Genomic DNA, 20351 nt, shown 5'->3' on the forward strand with positions numbered 1-20351 from the left:
AGCCTTTGCTGGCAATCATAGAGAGAAGCCTTGTCTCTGTTCTACATCATAATGTTCTTCCCACTCCTCCCCCCCAATTTAATATAAAGGACAAAGACAAAGCAAAACAAAATCAACAGGTCCTGACTGCCCTCAGTGTGCCTAGAGTTCAGAAGTACCCTAGTCAATTTGGACTCCCATGCTAACCCAAAAGACCCCCCTCTGTGAACCGCACCCAGCGATTCCCCATGCCCCCTCAGGCTGAGGCTAGGGCTTCAGCCTGTTGGAGGAAACTAGCAGTTTGGCCCCACTCCAAAGCCCCAAATCCTTAGCTATTAGAAACCTCTGCCAGCACTGGGATGCTTTCTTTAAAGGTGCCTGGATGTAGGCTCAGTGTGTGTGTGTGTACGTGCCTCCCCGACCTCTTCATGGATGAATTCAGACCAGCAGCCCTTTACAGTAGCTGGAGGCCAGGAAGCCCCCACAAGCCTTCTTCCTCTCCTGCTCTCAGCCACAGAGCCTTAGAGCCCAGCATTCTGGTGCCATCAGGGCCAGAGGGGCCAGGCTAGCAGAGCTGTGAGGGAGGGGAGGGGAAGGATCCCCTGCCCTGCTGCCCCTCGCTCCTGTACCAGGATGAACCATGTGATCTTCACCCAGGGGAAGGTGTGGTGGGTGGAGAGGGCTCCCAGGAGGTGGTGCGCATGGCAGGCAAATTTTAAGAAGGAATGAAATCAAAATTGTATTTCAAGGCAAGACAGGAAACATTTCAACATAATTTTTCTTCTCTGCCATTTTGGGCCTCCTCCCTCCCCTCTAGAGTGCAGTGAGCATCTGAGTGCAGTGAGTATGTGTTAACCTGACCTCCCCAAGGAGAGAAATACCTGCTCCACCTAAAGATGGAATTTTCTTCTTCTGGCCCCAGCCATGTGACTCCTTAGAAGATAACACTATTTACTTATGAGCTTATTAATTTCACAAGCTATTTTATTTGTACTCTGCCTGTTTGACAATATTGTTGTTTCTTACATTAACAAATGTAATTTGTGAGATTGAGGCTCCAATAAAAATAATGATGACCAGGTGGGCCTGCCGGTGAACCTAGAGAAGGGAAGGGTGATGAGTGTGGTCAGGGCCTCTGCTCCAGGGCTCACAACTCTGAATGCCTAAGCGGCTGATCCAGGAACAAGCCAGTGACCCCAGCCTGATGCTTGCTAGCACTGAGAATGCAGGCTGCACTGGGCAGGTGCCTCTCAGCCCAGCTGATGGTGCCTGTGAAGAAACGCTGGCCCATGGGAACATGTTCAGGGCTGTGTCTGGACCACAGGACACCGTTGAGCCCTGAGCCCTAGCCCACCTCCCCCCTGCCACCTGACTCCTTTCACCAGGGCAATGGACCCTGGCCTGGATGTGCCCAAGGACAGAGGAGTCCCTGCCTGGAAAGCACTGCTCAGAGGGTTGGGTTCCTGGTTTATACACACAGGACTTTCCCCACTGAAGCATCCACCCAGTACAAATCCCGTGTCGCTTCCACATGGTGACCTGTCCCCCCTCTTCACCTCATCCTCATGTTTCTGTCTCAGCCCTGGATATTTGACTTTCTAGGTTAAATGTCCCCAGTTTCTTCAATGTTTTGCCTTTATCTGGATTGCATTTCACCTCTGCCCCACCAGCCACCCCAACACCCTGGCCTCCTTGTCCCTTCTCTGCCCATGTCCCCGAAACCCATTCACAGTGGATTCTTAACAAATGAGGAAAAGGTGGGAAGGAAACCAGAACTCAGCTGAGCCAGGGGGATCCCGCGTGTCCTCCAGTCCAGGGCTGGCTTTGGAAAGACCTGTACATTCCCGAGGCTCTGGCAAAATGGACTAGAAGACAGGCACGTGATCCCTTTCTGCCACCTAACCCTGGAGGAAACGAGGGAAATCTGGCGGGTGGTCTGAAAGGACCGTCTACAGTGGCCATCCCTGCTGAGCTCCCTTGGGGCACCTGTGACTCAGACCTGTTAGCTAGAGGAGTGAGGGGATTGGGAAGGGTGCCAGCCCCTCTCACACGCTGTAGCCACCCCTCCTCCCCGCCTTCCTCTGCCCCCAACCCCACCCGATGGAGAAAGACCTTCTATTCAGGGACAGGATTTTCCACCTTCACCTGCTGTCTCCAGGCACGCGTCCCACCACCCTGCTCCCCAGCGCCCAGCCCTATCAGGACAGCATCACTGTCTCTGAAGGTGAGGATCCAGCCAGTATGGTCCCAGGAGTGATACAAACGCCGCCCACTTCCTGTCCAGTGTGCTGCTGTCTGGGCCAGGCTCCGCAGCCAAGAAACTTACTCACTTGGGGCACAATTTCTCCTCTGTATGAAAAGAACACATACTTTTCCTGCTGGGGGATAAGAAGGTTTGAGTGGCTTTGCTGAGAAACGGGAGTAAAAGGCAAATGCTAGCCTGGCCCAGCACCCTGAGTTCAGGGGGTGTGCTGTGGCACCTGGTAGAATCGCTGGTCTCCGTTACCAGGTGGTGGAGCCCTGGGGACACTGGTGGGGACCTTGTTTAGGGTCCTGAACTCGACCCTTGCTCAAGGGCATCCTCACCTCTTCATCATCCTCCCATCTCCCGGAGTTTAGGGCTAGGACAGAGAGAAAGGGGTGCAGACTCCATCCTGCCAGCCAGTTCTAGCTCTGCCCCCGAGGGGTCCTCAGTGGAGGCTGGACTCATTCTGCTTGAGGGACCCCAATCCAGCACCTTCTGTCTGGAGGAAGAGCTGGGGCCAAGGGGGAGCTGGCAATGCTGGTGATTCAGCCTAACTGCACCCAGGACTCACTGGAGTCTACAGAAGGAGGGGTAGATTTTAATAAAAATTATCTTTATGTGAGTTAGCACCTATCCTCTAAAGGAAGGATAAGTCTGGAAAACAGTGATCACGACGGATGCTCCCCTGCTGTTTGGAAGCCCCAGGAGCCTGGCCTGAGGTGCAGCCGCAGGAAGGGCAGGACCTGGCTGGCAGAGGCTGAAGGCCAGGACCTGCTCAGTGGTTCCCGGGCTGGGAGGTCCTGAGCTGTAGCCTCGCTGAGGTTCTGGTTATAATAATAACCCTCCCAGGGTTAGTATGACGGTCAGAGACAATGATATGAAGGGCTGGGCAGAGAGGAGGCCCAGTGAAAGGCAGCCTTGAATAAAGATGCACCAGGGCTTTGATGAGGAGGAGGGGAATAATTGCTGGTGAGGGTGGGGGAGGGCACTAGGCCTGGAAATTCTTGGTGGGCCAGTTGTTTCTGGGTCCTTCAGGAAGATGACAATTTTTTTCCAGATCTATTATGTCTGCCCCATCGGCTTTGATTGGAAGAAACACTCCAACTCAACAAACTGTACTTCCTGATATATTGCCAGGACCCTGTGTTTTCCAGTTGAGCTGCTGTAACAGAACTCCAAAGACTGGGCAGCTTAAACAACAGACATTTACTTCTCAGAGTTCTGGAAACTAGGAAGTTCAAGACTGAAGTTCCTGAGAGCTGAAGTCTGGTAAGGGCTCTCTTCCTGGTTTGCAGTCTTCCCACTGTATGAGGCTATGTCCTCACATGATGGAGAGAGAGATCATCTGTCCTGTTTCTTCTCATAAGGGTGCTAATCCCATTCACACAGGCCCCAGCCTCATGACCTAATTACCTCCTAGAAGCCCCACCTCCAAATCCAACACATTGGTGATTTAGGCTTCAACATATGGATTTTGGAGGGAAACAAACACTGAGTCTACAGAATTTGGCATTAGGAAAAAAGTTACCAATGAGTCTGAAAGTCTGGTGGAAAATCATTTGAACTCTAGTTTCCCCTTTCTTTTACACTCAGGTCCAGGGGCAAGGCCATGAACCAAAAATATTCAGTTACTGGTCAGATTCTGCCAATAAAAAGGGGTTTGAGTTCTAGAATGAGGAAATGGAATTCAATCAATATATATGGCTCATGTCATGTGCAAACCATGTTGTAGCATCTTGCAGTTTAAAACGAAGCAAAAGCAAGCCCTTGGTCCTACACCTGCCCAGCCATTGTCCTTTGCACTCTTTCTCCACAAGCATCCTGAGCATGATCTACACCCGACTGCATCTTCCCTCCTCTCATCTGCTCTAACCCCTTCTCTGCCTTCTGTTCCCACCTCTCCATGGAAACCATTCTCACCAGTTCACCACTGAGCAGCATGTGGGCAACTCAAGATATTTACTGTCTTCACCTGCTTCAGGAAACCTTCTCTGGAGTGATGGTCCTCCTGCTGCTCAGACTCTCCTCCCTCCTTCTCTCCCTCCTTCTCCTCTTCTTCCTCCTCTCCATCATCTGAGGGTCTCAAGTCCTCAGGACTTGAGACTGGGAAACGTCTGTCATGTGTCAAACCCTCTTCTTAGCACTGAGAATACACGTACGTGTTGGTTCTAGATTTTAGTGTTTATCTTTCTCATGTTTTATTTGAAACTGAATGCAGAGTTTTGCATTCTTCCTTATAATAGGGCCATAATAACATAACAATAACGTATCAGGCCTTGCTTCAATACACCAGTAATGCATGCATGCATGCTCAGTCACTCAGTCATGTCTGACTTTTTGTGACCCCATGGACTATAGCCTGCCAGGCTCCTCTGTCCATGGGATTTCCCAGGAAAGAATACTGGAGTGGGTTGCCATTTCCTTCTCCAGGGGATCTTCCTGATCCAGGGATCAAGCCAGTGTCTCCTGCACCTCCTGCATTGGCAAGTAGATTCTTTACTATTGAACTACCTAGAAATCCCACAAAAGCAATGTTTTCCTACAAATGGCTGCTGAGATGGACTCTGAAGGAGTGGAAAGTCAAGAATGTGCAGGAACAAGGGAATCTAGGAGACCTCAGACTGTGGGGGCATCTGGAAGCAGTTTGTGTTTTTGACAAGAATCACTGGAAAATTGGACTACTGGGAAGTGACTGAGGAAACTCTTGTTATAAAAGAGAAACATGTTCCCCACCAAGCAGAGGTCGTGGGGAAGGAGGGTCTGTGTAATCAGGAAGGATGTGACCAATACCCAGGACCCAGCAGCCAAGAGAAAGCAACCAGAGAGGGTGGACAGAGGGGAGAGAGCCGGCTGCCATCTCCACATCTGAGTCTCCAGGACTGGCAAGTCCAGCGGTCCCAGGAATAGGGCGGCTAGGAAGGACGAGGGGTCTCTGGCACCCCTCCCCCATCCAGCAGATGAGGAAACTGACTCAGCAGCAGTGAGTACCCTCTTCAGGGGGCTGGGCCAGGTTTGTACAGAACGAGGGTGAATGGGGCAGAATCCCAGCCTGGAGGATGCTGCTGCTACACTTATAACAAACAGCATGGGGCTGTGGACAGACAGACAGCCTGGAAAGGAGGACACCTGGGTCCTGACTCTGACTCTGCCACACACAGGGTGACTCAGGACACTTCCTGCCACTCCCTGGGATCCAGCTGCACCACTTCTATGACGAGCAGTTTCGACTAAGCAGAGGACCTTTCTACTCTCTTTTGAGCTCCACAGTGAAGGGACTTGACCAGCCTTGGAATTGTGACAAATGACCCTTAACTCCCCAACAGAAGGGATGGAGCAGCCACCCTCAAGGACCACAAGACTTGGACAGTGAGTCCCTTAGGTGAGCCCACCTGGACAACAGATCTTTCACTAAAGCACAGAGGCATCTCCATCCTCCTGGGAAGTGAGGTCACAGAACTATGTTCAATTTAATTCATGAAAATAGAAGAATATGAATTTCCTTCACTTAATTTATGGAAATATTTATAAATGCACACTTGCTCATATCTATGAAAAAATAAGTGAAAATCAATTAAGAAATAAATTAAAAATTTTATTCAAGGCAATATAAAAATTATAACCGGCAAGACATTCTTTCAGGAAGCTGTAAGAACTGTGCCAAAGAGGTAAATGGGGGCCACTATGTATGTGATTCAGGGAAGCTGAATCATGCAACCAAGCACAATTCTTGACAAAGTTATTGATCTTCAAAAAGACCAGATACCAGAGTTAATGGTTTTAGTGCTTTTAGTATGGCAAGATGTAAGAAATTGGGTTTGTAAACATTTCTACTGGAAATGTCTAAGTATCTGAAGGCTGGTTCTGCCAGTTTTCCCAGAGGACAAATTGCCTTATCATGGTCTTTGTCGTGAATTCCTTCCAGGGTGGATTCTAGGTCAGTGATGGCAGTAGCTAATGACTTGATTCTTGTAGAACTGGGTGGTTTGAACACTCTTTATTCCACAATCCTAAGGCCATTCCCCTCTAAATTTCAAGCAAGGCTTGGGAGACACTTTTGACCAATTCGTCCCTGGGTCCTAGGAATGCTCATTCCCAGGAAGGGAGAGGATTTTTTATACAGGCCACTCAGTGTGCTCAGTTTCTGTTACCAGTAGCCAAAAGCCTCTAGGCCACCTGCCTTACTAGTCTGTCAGCTCCAGGTAATGATTCCATCCTGTTCCTTCTTCCCATATCTAGAGTTACACTATTACAATCATGGATCTTACAAGCTATACATCAAGTCAATCATTTCAAGTCACCTGGTCATTATTATTTTTATTGGAGGCTCAATCACACATTTGTTAATGCAAGAATGAATAATTTTGTAAAAAAAAAAAAAAAAGCAAAGTACAGAAAACATAGCTAGTCGGAATGTGTTCTGCCTATGTTTTCCTCTCTGAGTTTTATAGTGTCCAGTCTCACATTTAGGTCCTTAATCCATATTGAGCTTATTTTTGTGTATGCAGTTTAAATATGATATAATTTCATTTTTTCACATGTAACTGTCCAGTTTTTCCAGCACCATTTGTTGAAGAGACTGTCTTTCCAACAACGGGTAGTCTTGCCTCCTTTGTCATAGATTAATTGTCCATAGGGTTTCCCAGATGGTGCTAGTGGTAAAGAACCTGCCTGCCAATGCAAGAGATATAAGAGACCCAGTTCAGTCACTGGGCCTATAGGTTCATGGACTTATTTCTCAGTTTTCTGTTCTTTCCATGGATCCATAATTTCTATATTTGTGTGAGTATCATACTGTTTTGATGACTGTAGTTTTATAGTATACTCTGAATTCAAGGAACCTGATTCTCCCAGCTCCACTTTTCTCTCAAGATTGCTTTGGCTATCCAGGGTCTTTTGTGTCTCCATACAGATTTTGAGATTTTTTGTTCTAGTTCTGTAAAAATTTCACTGGTAATTTGATAGGGATTGCATTGAATCTATAGGTTGCCTTGCCTGACATAAATCACAGCAATATCTTTTTTGATCTGTCTCTAGGAATAATGGAAATAAAAACAAAAATAAATGGGACCTGCTTAAACTCTAAAGCTTCTGCAGGCAAAGGAAACAATAAACAAAATGAAAAGACAACCCACAGATTGGGAGAAAATATTTGCAAATGACATGACCAATAAGGGATTAGTCTCCAAAATTTACAAAAAGCTTGTGACATTTAGCAGCATCAAAACAAACAATCCACTCAAAAAATGGGCAGGAAACATAAGACATTTCTTCAAGACATACAGATAGCAATAGGTACATGAAAAGATGTTCACCATTGTTATTTATTAGAGAAATGCAGATCAAAACAATGATATCACTTCTCACCAGCCAGAATGACTATCATCAAAAAATCCACACAAACAATAGATGCTGGAGAAGGTGTGGAGAGAAGGGAGCCCTCCTACACAGTTGGTGGGAATGTACATTGATACATCCACTATGGAGAATAGTATATGATAGTTGCTCAGCCTTGTCTGACTCTTTGCAACCCCATGGACTGTAGCCTGCCAGGCGCCTCTGTCCACGAGATTCTCTAGGCAAGAGTTCTGGAGTGGGTAGCCGTTCCCTTTTCCAGAGGATCTTCTCAACCCAGGGATCAAACCCAGGTCTCCTGCATTTCAGGTGGATTCTTTACTGTCTGAGCCATCAGGGAAACCCAGAGGACAGTATGGGGGTTCCTTAAACAACTAAAAATAGAGCTACCATATGCCCCTCCAATCACACTCATAGGCATATATCTGGAGAAAAACATGATCTGGAAAGATACATGCACCCCGATGTTCATTGCAGTGCTGTTTGCAATAGCCAAGACATGGATGCAGCCTAAATGTTCATCAGTGGAGGAATGGATAAAGAGGAGTCCATTCCCTAGCTACCCATCCTCACACTTCCAACTCCCAACCCTCAATACCACCAACTAAGACACCACCAGGGTGTACAGACACGCTTTGTCAATGAGGCCCCTCTGGAGGCTCAGGGTGTGAACAGCTGCACAGAGGGCTGTGTGCTGTGGAGTCAGCACCTTAGGAGGTGGGAGGGGGTGGTGGACAGAGAAGGAAGGAGTCTCAGGTCCTGATGGATCAGAAGAAGGAAGATGGGGAGAGGTGGTCAGGACACAGGAGATGAGAAAGCCAAGGATGAATGAAAGAGGGGCAAAAAACAGAAAATATAGAAAAGATGAGAGAAGCAAGAGAAAGAGGCAAAACAGGATGTGGGCAACAAAAGAAGAAGGAGACACAGCAGAAGGAGGGAAGGAAACATAAAGAGAGTGGGATGAATGGGGAAGGATGTGAGGAGGGAGAGAAGGGAGCCAGGAAGAGGACATCATAGGATGATAGGACTGGGAAGAATCAGGAGCACTGGAGACATCCTCAGTCCCTACAGAAACCTGGTGGGCCCAATACCCCAGGTCGACCATGCACATCAGCAGGCTGATGGCTGTCAGGATGGTCACAGCCAGTAGGCGATCCTAGAGGCACATGTCGTAGGCGAGCTCACCACTGCAGCTCACAACACTGGACCGCTGGGACTGCCCCCCAAACTCCTCATTGAAGTAGTAGAGAGGCCAGAGGATCACAGTGCTGATGTAGAGGAGGATGGAGAACAAGGTGAGCACAAGCTGGAAAATGGGGTACGGGATGCACAGTCTACATTCCCGTTCACTCAGTTTCAACAGGAGGACCACAGCTCCCAGGATGAAGCAGATGGAGTACACGGCCACACACCAGGGCCATGTGGTGCACAGCAGGGTGCAGGTCCAAGGAGGGGCTACTGATGAAGGCAAAGATGACACCAGCACCTTCAGCAGGCCTGGCATGGTGTGCACGTACCAGATGATACCATCGAGATCATACCAGTTTCACACGAAGGTCACATCCAAGGCATAAACACAGATGCGATGCAGGAGAAGGTAGTGGTGGTGATGGCCCGGTCCCGGGAAGGACCATAAGGTAGGAACCAGACATATGCAGTGGAGTAGATGATGGAGGCCGAGAGGCAGACGAGGGTGGTGTAGCGGGCTTAGGTAACGGGGAAGTCGTACCAGTAGAAAGAAAACCAGGACGGGAGATCACAGAACTCAACAATGGAGATGAGGAGGGTCACAGCAAAACAGATGCACCAGATGGACATGGACCAGTCACCTATGACTCCTCTCCAGATGCCCATGTCGGCCAGCAGGGAGAAGGGACGCCGGGGGAGCAGAGCTGCGGCAGGTGGAGGAGGCAGCACACCTTGCCCCATTCATCCTTTTCTGGGGATGTCGCCCTGGTGGGCATGGTGTTGTGAAATCTGGCAGGTCACAGTCACCAGTGTGACAGTGGTCTTCACTGATGACCCATCAGAGAAAGATCCAACTCTTGAGGAGGGTTAAGTCAGATGCCTGGAGAAGACTCCGGCCCCTGTGACAGCTGAGGTTCAGGATCTGTGGAGTTGGAACCAATGGCTCAGATGCGTGGGTAACAGCACAGCCGCTCCAGAATGGTTCCCCCCACCCATCAGCCTTGGCCTTGTCAGAAGACTTGTCTTATCCCAAACCTCACAGCTGGCTCGCTGGCCACAATCTACCAACATTTTGGATCTCTCTGAACTGTGTGGCATTATCTTCAGAAACACAGTGTAGGGTGGTCCTTATCTGCAAAGCCATCCCTTGAAGTCTCTCAACATTGAAAACACATTTTTAAAAAATTATTTGGTAGTAAAATTATACCTGAACAGATATTAGAGAATTTATTATCTCTATTTATTTCCCTTAGCGTGAAGGTTCAAAGGGTTCAGTTTTAGAAACACTCATGTGTATGATTACAAGGTGCTCTCAGACCCCAGTGGAGTGTGATGTCATGTAGAGTAGATACACCGTATCATCTGTCTGGAGCTGAAAAGTCTTGAATTCTGGAGCTTATCTAACCCCAAGGATTAAAAAATAAAAGAACTGTGGACTGCACTGCTAACCCCATTTATTGATGAGAAAACTAAGGCTGGGGGACTTAAATGTCTTTCCTACGGTCTAAACCCTAGGAAGAGAGAACCCCAGATAAAAATCCCAAAGCTGCGGGTATGAGCACTTTCCTCTACAGCCCAGCATGTCAGCAGGCCCGCAGGTGGGAGCCCAGGACCAAATCTTGGTGCTCTGGGACCCAGGACACACCTTCAGGATCACGGCCTCCTTCCACAGCAACCTGAAGACACACTTGTCGCTGCCTGTCCTTCCTGCAGCATCGCTAGAAGGAGCTGCCATCTGAAGGGACACAGCCCCACTCAGAGGAGGGCAGCTCCAGGGTAAACAGGGAGGAGCCATGTGGTGAGAGCAAGGCCACAGGGACATGACACAGGACGTAGGAACTATTTGAATCCCTGCTCTCAATTTTGCCTTCACATGTGACTTTTCCCCACTGGGGCCGGGAAACCCCAACCCAGCATGATTCAAGGTGGAGCCTCATGGAGGAAGGCTCTTAAGTTCCAAAGCTGCCATCCAGCTGTGAGCCTGGAAAGATCTAGAAGTAGTCTTACCTGAGCGAGGATTTTCCTGGCCTGGGATTCTGTGTCTGATGCTGATGGGGAGGCTTTGGATCCATTTAATGGCACAGAGGGAGGCATTGGAGAAGGAGATGCATGGGATTTCTAGCTGTGTGACCCTGGATAAGGCCTGTGCCCTCTCTGGGCCTCAGTTCCCCCACCTGGAAAGCAGGAGGTTTGTCTGAGCCTCCCCAACAGACCCTCCTCCACTCTAATCTGTGAGCCTGGACATGGTGCCTCTATCAGAGCACAGTCTGGATGTGGCTGAGCCCTGCCTGCCCAGCAGCCAGGTGTGTGGACTGGAAGACGGTGAGCCAGGAAGGTCAAGGTAAGGACAAAAGAAGGAAGGATGAGGTGACATGGAAACTCAGAGTTACAGGGAGGCTGTGGGGTGTGGAGGAAACTGGTAAGTTACCTTACAGAGTCTCAATTTTCTCATGCGTGCAATGGGCTTAATACCTACTATATGTCAATTTAATGAATGAAGCTGTATGAATGGCTTATAGAGGACCTGGCACCTGAATACACTGGAACCATAGCTGGCATGCCACCTACCTGTTCCCCTTCCCCTCCCCCTCAAAGAGAACCCATAAGGCCCTGGCCCCACTCTGGGCATAAGCACATGCAAGCTTGATTTGTTCCAGATCAGGGCTTACAAACCTGTGTGTCCTGGAAGCGGCCCAGGGATTTGTTTGGTTTTCCTGCACAGTGTTTTAAGGAAGAGATGGTGTAGAATCAGTTTTATTTCTTCCTGAAGTGTTTGGTAGATGCACGGTTTTTTCATTGCATATGAAAATCCAGTTTTCCAGATCCTTTACAAGTCTCATAAAATCAGGTCTATGCCCTTTATACTGACTTTCACTCTCATCTTTGCTTAGTATTTTCTATATTTTCTTCTTCTCATGTATAATTGACACAAAGTAGAACTATTTTTAAAGAACTAAATTAAAAGATGTTTTATTTTCTTGGGCTCCAAAATCACCACAGATGGTGACTGCAGCCACAAAATTAAAAGACATTTGCTCCTTGGAAGAAAAGCTATGACAAACCTAGATAGTGTATTAAAAAGCACAGACATTATTTTGCCAACAAAGGTCCATATAGTTGAAGCTATGGTTTTTCCATGGAAGGACTGATGCTGAAGCTGAAGCTCCAATACTTTGGCCACCTAATGCAAAGAGTTGTCTCATTAGAAAAGACCCTGATGCTGGGGAAGACGGAAGTCAGGAGGAGAAGGGGATGACTCAACTACTCAATGGAAAGGCGTTTGAGCAAATCCCAGGAGATCGTGAAGGACGGGGAAGCCTGGCGTGCTGCAGTCCATGGGGTCACAAAGAGTTGGACATGACTGAGCGACTGAACAACAAATGATGACCTCACATGTCCCAGTTTTCCCTCTTGGGCATGGCCCGGCTGCCTGCCTGCTCACAGGAGTGTCCATGCCTCCATCCAGGGAGCACCCACGTCCTAAACCTCATTAGAGCCTTCAACGCCTTTCACATGCTCTGACGTCATATGTAGACATACACATATTAGTAAAGCATATCTGTATCTTTTTTCTTTCCTGTTTTTTAAACATGAGACCATGTCATGCACACAGCATCTTGCTTTTCTACCAGCTCCAACAGGTGCAGCTGGTCCTCTCCAAAGGCTCTAGTTCTCTCCATCCCCTTTATTTATTTCCTTCCCTCCTGGCTCCTATGGGTGTTTGGACTGACCCCCCTTCTCTAGATCAGTGGATCCTCCCCTGTGAGTCTCAGACACTGGGGGACACAGGATATGGCAAGGGGTCCTGGGATCGATGTGATCACCATGCTCTTGAGTAGGAGGTAGGCAAGCATTTCTGGAAATTTTTTAAAAATATGACAAAAATTGTGTTATTCATCTCTAGGATCTAGAAAATAGACAGAAATTCTACAACCTAATAATAGACAACATAATTAAAAATCAACCAAAATTCTTAAGATGTGTTAGTTTATCTTAGTAATTTACAGAAGAGTCCAAAATGTAGTACTTGGGTGCAATCTCAAAAACAACAGAATGATCTTTTCCAAGGCAAGCCATTCAACATCACAGTAATCCAAGTCTATGCCCCAGGCCTTGATACTGAAGAAATTGAAGTTGACGAGTTCCATGAAGACATACAACACCTTCTAGAACTAACACCAAAAGAAGATGCCCTTTTCATCATAGAGGATTGGAATGTAAAACTAGGAAGGCAGAGACACCCAGAACAAGAGGCCAAGGCATTTTGGCCTTGGAGTACAAAATGAAGCAGGGCAAAGGCTAACAGTTTTGTCAAGAAAACAGGCTGGTCATAGCAAACACCACTTTTCAACAACACAAGAGATGACTCTACATATGAACATCACCAAATGGTCAATACTAAAATCAGATTGATTATGTTCTTTGCAGCTGAAGATAGAGAAGCTCTATGCAAACAAGACCTGAAGCTGACTGGGGCTCATATCATCAGCTCCTTATCGGAAAATTCAGGCTCAGATTGAAGAAAAATAGCGGAAACCATGAGGCCATTCGGGTATGACCTAAATCAAAGCCCTTACGATTATACAGTGCAGGTGATGAATGGATTCAAGGGATTAGACCTGATAGAGTGCCTGAAGAACTATGCATGGAAGTTCATAACACTGTACAGGGGGCAGTGACCAAAATCATCTGAAAGAAAAAGAAATGCAAGAAGGCAAGGTGGTTGTCTGAGGAGACATTACAAAGAGCTGAGGAAAGAAGAGAAGCAAAAGGCAAAGGAGAAAGGAAAAGACACCCAACTGAATGCAGAGTTCTAGGGAATAACAAGGAGCAATAAAAAGGTCTTCTTAAATGCACAATGTGAAGAAACAGAGGAAAACAATGGAATGCAAAGACCAGAGGTTTCTTTCAAGAAAATTGGAGATCAAGGAAGCATTTCATGCAAGGATGGGCACAATAATGGACAGAAATGGTAAGACCTAAGATAAGCCAAAGAGATTAAGAAGAGGTGGCAAGAATACACAGAAGAACTATACAAAAAAAGGCCTTAATGACACAGATAGACACGATGGTGTGGTCACTCACCTAGAGCTGGACACGCTGGAGTGTGAAGTCAAGTGGGCCTTAAGAAGCATTACTATGAACAAAGTGACGAGATCAGGGCTGGGTTATAAGGTAGAGAGCTGAACTGAAATCCTAATGTGGTCTCTCCACTCAGGGATGGTATGATGCTGTGGTTTGAGAAGGAGACAATCTGGGGAAATTAAATGCTGAGAGAGGCTGCAAGGTTTTTCTGAATGAGCTTCTCCTGATGCCAAGGGAAGTCACTATTCCAGATGAAAAACACAGAGAGATTCTCAGATCCACGCATCCTCACTTACTCGGTTTGGTTCAGCAATATTCAGTTCAGTTCAGTTCAGTTCAGTCGCTCAGTCGTGTCCGACTCTTTGCGACCCCATGAATCCCTGTCCATCACCAACTCCCGGAGTTCACTCAGACTTGCGTCCTTCGAGTCAGTGATGCCATCCAGCCATCTCATCCTCGGTCGTCCCCTTCTCCTCCTGCCCCCAATCCCTCCCAGCATCAAAGACTTTTCCAGTGAGTCAACTCTTCACATGAGGTGGCCAAAGTACTGGAGTTTCAGCTTTAGCATCAGTCCTTCCAAAGAAATCCCAGGGTTGATCTCCTTCAGAATGGACTTGTTAGATCTCCTTGCAGTCCAAGGGACTCTCAAGAGTCTTCTCCAACACCACAGTTCAAAAGCATCAATTCTTTGGCACTCAGCCTTCTTCACAGTCCAACTCTCACATCCACTCTACTTCTTCGGAAGGTATGAGAGAGCCCCTTGAAAACTCTTAACCTTTTCTGACACAAAAATCTCTTTGAGAATATGACTATCCCAGAAATATGCATGCACATACCCTGGAAATGTTGCACTCACTATCAGGGCTCTATAGACCTCCTAACCCATCCCAGAACATCAGTGGATCCACAGAGCTCAGGGCAGAAAGTGGCCTTGGAGGAGTAAGTCAGGTGATTCCTGCACCACCTTTCCCTCACGTGTGGGTGAGCAGAGTCTAGGCTCATATGCAGGGCTCCCCTGTGGATCTCCCAAATGCCAGCCGTCCCCAGATAGACAAGAGAGTCCTCTGGAGCATCAGTCCCTAAACTTCCTGACACCAGCGACCTGTTATGTGGAAGATGATTTTTCCACATACAGGAGGGAAGGCGGTGGTTTCGGGATGATTGAAGTACATTGCGTTTATTGTGCACTTTCTTTCTATAATTATTGCATTGTGATACATAGAGAAATAATTATACAACTCAGCATAATGCAGAAGCAGTGGGAGCCCTGAGCTTGTTTTCTTACGAATAGACAGTGCCACTGGGGGTGATGGGAGGCGGTGACAGCCACTCTCCAGTGTTAGCATCACTACCTCAGCTCCACTTCGGATAATCAGGCATTAGATTCTCATAAAAAGCACACAGTCTGGATCCTGTCAGATGCAGGCGGTCTGAGCAATGCTTATGGGAGAGAAAGAAAGAGAGACGTGAGTGGGTGGGGGGCGGTGCAGAATCTGGCAGGGACAGGCATTCACAGCCTTGGGCACCACATAGAATATTTGGGACTCAATGGGAAAGTAGTGATGAGATGTAACCAGAGAACTAACATTTACTCACAGAGAAGCCTCTGGGATTTCCCCCCAGGTAGGAAAGTTGCAGTATGCAACGAGGGGCATTCCAAAAAGAGAGGGAGGGATCTTGAGTTCAGAGTCATTGGATAAGCAGGCCCCTCAAAGCCCCAGGTGGGGGCAAGTGTGTGCTGGTAGCTGGGAGCTCATTTGGATGGAAGGGCCCAGGGAGGCAGGCTGGACATTAGGAGTTATAGCCACATGTAGGCCCTTCCAGTTCAGTGGATGTTTATGAATCATCTGCTCTAGATCAGAGGCTGAGGATCCAGGTAAACAAGGTCTGGTTCATCCTTGAGAAACTCTTGGTTGAAGAGGAGGAGGCCCATGACCTGACCATTAGCGCATCTGTGGGGAGTGTCCACAGAGGGGAGTGCAGGTGTCCTGAGCAGGGATGGAGGGCGGGGCAGACAGGACACCAGATCTGAGTGGAGGATGCAGGTGTGTCTTAGTGAAGAAGGGGGCCTGGGGAGGGGAGAGCCCAAGCCCCAGTCTGAGGAACTGGGGGACTTGTCTGGGAAGCCAGAATGTGCAGGAGGCAGGGGATGGACCTGAGTTTGTGTATCTCCCAAATACCAGAGGTCCCTATGCCGGGCTTGTGGCACCAGGGACCCAGGACAAAGTATTAGCTCCTGGATTCACTGAAGAGCCCTGTTCTCAATGTGCTGAGCAAGGAGCACGCTAGAAACATCTCTGTCCCCATTGCCTAGCCCCTGGGCTCCTTTGAGACCTACTCCAGCCCCTCTGGGTCTGAGGCCAAGTCTGCAGCACCCTGCCCCTACCCAGCAGATGGGAGCCACTGAGGGGCACACCTGGCCTCAGGACTTGGATTCCTTGCCTGGCCCTGCCTGGGCCCTGGGCTCATGGGTGAAGCCTGCCCTGCTCCACACACCTGCCGAGTCCAGGGTCTCAGGGGCCTGGGAGACTCACCCCTGACCCACTTCAGCCCTGGACTCAAGATGTGAGCAGGGAAGGCCCGGGTCACATGGGCCGGGATTCAGCCCCCTGTCCCCTCTCAGTCCTGTGTCTACAGGACAACTCGGAGGAAGAAGCCAGAGCAACCATGGAGCTCTACTGGATCTCCAGGAGAATTCAGTAGCAGTGAGGGCTGCCTGCCTGGTGGAGAGCAGCACCTCCCCAAGGACTTGAGGCCTTTCTCTTTTCAGGACAGCAACTCTTGCTTTTGAAAAGTGCATTTTTAGCATTAAAATGGCTCCATATGCTCTCAACTTCCCTTGTAGCTCAGTTGGTAAAGAATCTGCCTTCAAGGCAGGAGACCCCGGTTTGATTCCTGGGTCAGGAAGATCCTCTGGAGAAGGAAATGGCAACCCACTCCAGTATTCTTGCCTGGAGAATCCCATGGACAGAGGAGCCTGGCAGGCTACAGTCCATGGGGTTGCAAGGGTAGAACACGACTTAGCAACTAAACCACCTCCACATATGCTCTCTACACCTCCAGGTCCTCCTCTTGTCTTTTCATTTCTTCTCTCTGAGCTGGATGTCAGTGGACACTGCCCAGCACTGAGAGGGCAACGAACAATTGAGTAGGGATGGGGGTGAGTGTCAATTTCCTTAACACCTTGAATCCTGTGGGTCCAGGAGTAGCCTTGTTAACTTCATTAATACCCCTGGCTCCCCCTCCCTTTTCCAGCTGTGTCTATGCCCAGGAGGGAGGCATTATTTCCTGGGGGCGACACCCCGCTCAGAGGTCGATTCAGCCCATCTTGATATTGGTGTCCCAGCACTGGGGAGCTCTCAGGCAAAGGTGCGAGAGGAGTGATGGGTGCCCCCTGGTGACCTTCATGCACCTCATCCCTCTCATTTGTAAAATGAGGAAGAAAAGGTGGTGGACTCTGGAGTCTGAGGTAACCAGTTTGGAATCCTGCCATGTAGTAGCTGTGTAACCTAGGCTGAGTTACTCAACCTCTCTGTGCCTCAGTTTCTCCATTTGTGAAGCAAGAGAATCTAACAACTCATAGGGTTCTTGTGAGATGATCCATACAGAGCCCACAGCACCATGCCTATCATAGCTCAAGCAACCACCAAGTGACAATAACTGATGACTATTCTGTAGACCACAGGCCAGTCTAGGAGAGCCGCTGCCCTCTGCTACAAGGTCAAGAATCACTGGGGTGGGGGAGTGGGGGTGTGGCAGGCACTGGTTAGTGTTTTGACCTCCAGAGGTGATTCCAATGCCTACAACATTCAAATCGCATAAGGTGTCTTCTCAGCATCTCCTGGTACATGAGCGCAGCACGGCGTTCTCTCACTGCACCAGGTTCAGCATCACCTGGGGGCTGCTGGGCCCATCCAGTTTCTAATTCAGCAGGTCTTGGTGGGGGAACCTAGGAATCTGCATTCCCCAAAATTTCCCGTTGATGCCTTGCTGCTGGTCCAGGGACCACACTTTGAGAAGCACTGCCCACATCAGGCCATTGAGATGTGCAGCCACGGATGAGCCATTGGCCTAAGGGCTGAGCACCACCAGGGGGCTCTTCTCACTGGTCCAGCCTCACCTCCATCTACCTTGGCTGCCTATTCATGCAGAGAGAGGACACAGCCCTGCAGGACGAGTCCTAAGCAGCCCACTACAGGGCTGAGTGAAGAACTCAAGGGATTGGAATCTAGTCCCATCTGACAGCAGTGCCAGTGCTTCTCAGACAGTTTTACACTGACAGCGGCTCCCATTCCCACCACTGACACCCAGGAACCAGGTGTGAGAGGGCAGGCAGACTGAATTCTCAGGGTTCTCTCCTGCACTTCTCCCAGAGTCAGGGTCCTGACCTCCTCAGTTACGATTTTTATGAACGTTGGAAACTGCTGGGTGGGGCTGCCTGTCTGGCTGTGAGTGGCCACCAGGTAGAGCCCTTGAACCATCTCTCTAAGGCTGAGTTGCAGGTGGAATCAGCCTGAGAGTCACTCTGGCAGATGTGAGGGGCTGGGTCTTTCATATGAATCGGGGAAAGCTCCAGGACCCTCTAGATGCCCTCATTCACCGTGAGCTGAGGCTTAGGGCAGCCAGAGCAGTGGTGCAGCCTGGCCTGGAAGGTGACCCCAGGCTCCCTGACTCCCAGCCCAAGTTCCTTCCAAAGGATCAGGCTTCCTTGAAAGGAGAGGAGCCAGGATTCCCATCCCCTGAGATTTGGGGCTGGGACAGAGGGAGAGGGGTGCAGATTCTGCCCTGCCAGTCAGTCCCAGCTCTGCCCACCGTGGGGTCCTCAGCGGAGGCCGGAATTATTCTGCCTGACGGACCCCCACCCAGGACCCGCCCTCTGGAGGAAGAGCTCAGGCCACAGGAAAGCCTGTAGGATCTAGTGGTTAGGTCTAACTGCACCAGGACTCACTGGAGTCTATGGAATGAGGGGTGGATTTGCAATAAGAATCCTCTCTATATGAGTTAGCATCTGTCCTGTAAGGGAAGGAAAGGCTGGAAGACAGCGACCAGGCTGAGGCTCCCCTGCTGTTTGGAAGCCACAGGAGCCTGGCCCGAGGTGCAGCCACAGGAAGGGCAGGACCTGGCTCACAGAGTCTGGAGGCCAGGCCCCCTCAGTGGTTCCCGGGCTGGGAGGTCCTGGGCTCTAGCCCCACTGACGCTCTGGTTCCTGATGTGTTCAGTTCAGTTCAGTCGCTCATTGTGTCCGACTCTTTGCAACCCCATGAATCGCAGCACGCCAGGCCTCCCTGTTCATCACCATCTCCCGGAGTTCATTCAGACTCATGTCCATCGAGTCGGTGATGCCATCCAGCCATCTCATCCTCGGTCATCCCTTTCTCCTCCTGCCCCCAATCCCTCCCAGCATCAGAGTCTTTTCCAATGAGTCAACTCTTCGCATGACATGGCCAAAGTACTGGAGTTTCAGCTTTAGCATCATTCCTTCCAAAGAAATCCCAGGATTGATCTACTATACAATGGACTGGTTGGTGCTCCTTGCAGTCCAGGGGACTCTCAAGAGTCTTCTCCAACACCACAGTTCAAAAGCATCAATTCTTCGGTGCTCAGCCTTCTTCACAGTCCAACTCTCACATCCATACATGACCACAGGAAATACCATAGCCTTGACTAGATGGACCTTAGTCGGCAAAGTAATGTCTCTGCTTTTGAATATGCTATCTAGGTTGGTCATAACTTTTCTTCCAAGGAGTAAGCGTCTCTTAATTTCATGGCTGCAGTCACCATCTGCAGTGATTTTGGAGCACAAAAAAATAAAGTCTGACACTGTTTCTACTGTTTCCCCGTCTATTTCCCATGAAGTGATGGGACCAGGTGCCATGATCTTGGTTTTCTGAATGTTGAGCTTTAAGCCAACTTTTTCACTTTCCTCTTTCACTTTCATCAAGAGGCTTTTTAGTTCCTCTTCACTTTCTGCCAAAGGGTGGTGTTATCTGCATATCTGAGGTTATTGATATTTCTCCCGGCAATCTTGATTCCAGCTTGTGTTTCTTCCAGCCCAGCATTTCTCATGATGTACTCTGCATAGAAGTTAAAGAAGCAGGGTGACAATATACAGCCTTGATGTACTCCTTTTCCTATTTGGAACCAGTCTGATGTGTAGACAAGGGATAATAATAACCCTTCCAGGTTAGTGTGAGGCTCAGAGACAATGATGTCAGGGGCTGGGCACAGAGAGCGGCCTGGTGAAAGGCAGCCTTGAAGAAAGACTCACCTGTGATCCATCCATCCAAATAGAGCCATAATAATCTACCCATAACATATCAGTCATGTTTGAATACAAAGTTATAACTTCCTACAAAAGGACTGGTGCTTGTGCTTCCCTATTTGCTTAAAGATACAGAAAATGGTGTGTTTATGTGCCTGTATTTGAGAAAGGCTGGTTTACATTAGAACAAAGCTTTAACTGAATTTGGGGTGGGTGGAGGAGAAAGCTGGGGTATCAGGG

General features: G+C 48.8%; 1 pseudogene; it reads right to left on the bottom strand.

Annotated features, from left to right (window-relative positions):
- Window positions 1–1126: 1126 nt before the first annotated feature.
- LOC138095485 (myeloid-associated differentiation marker-like) lies at window positions 1127–9540 on the bottom strand (annotated as a pseudogene).
- Between the last annotated feature and the right edge of the window lie 10811 nt (window positions 9541–20351).

The sequence above is a fragment of the Capricornis sumatraensis genome, chromosome 19 (assembly GCF_032405125.1).
Source record: "Capricornis sumatraensis isolate serow.1 chromosome 19, serow.2, whole genome shotgun sequence".
Taxonomy (NCBI): Eukaryota; Metazoa; Chordata; class Mammalia; order Artiodactyla; family Bovidae; genus Capricornis; species Capricornis sumatraensis.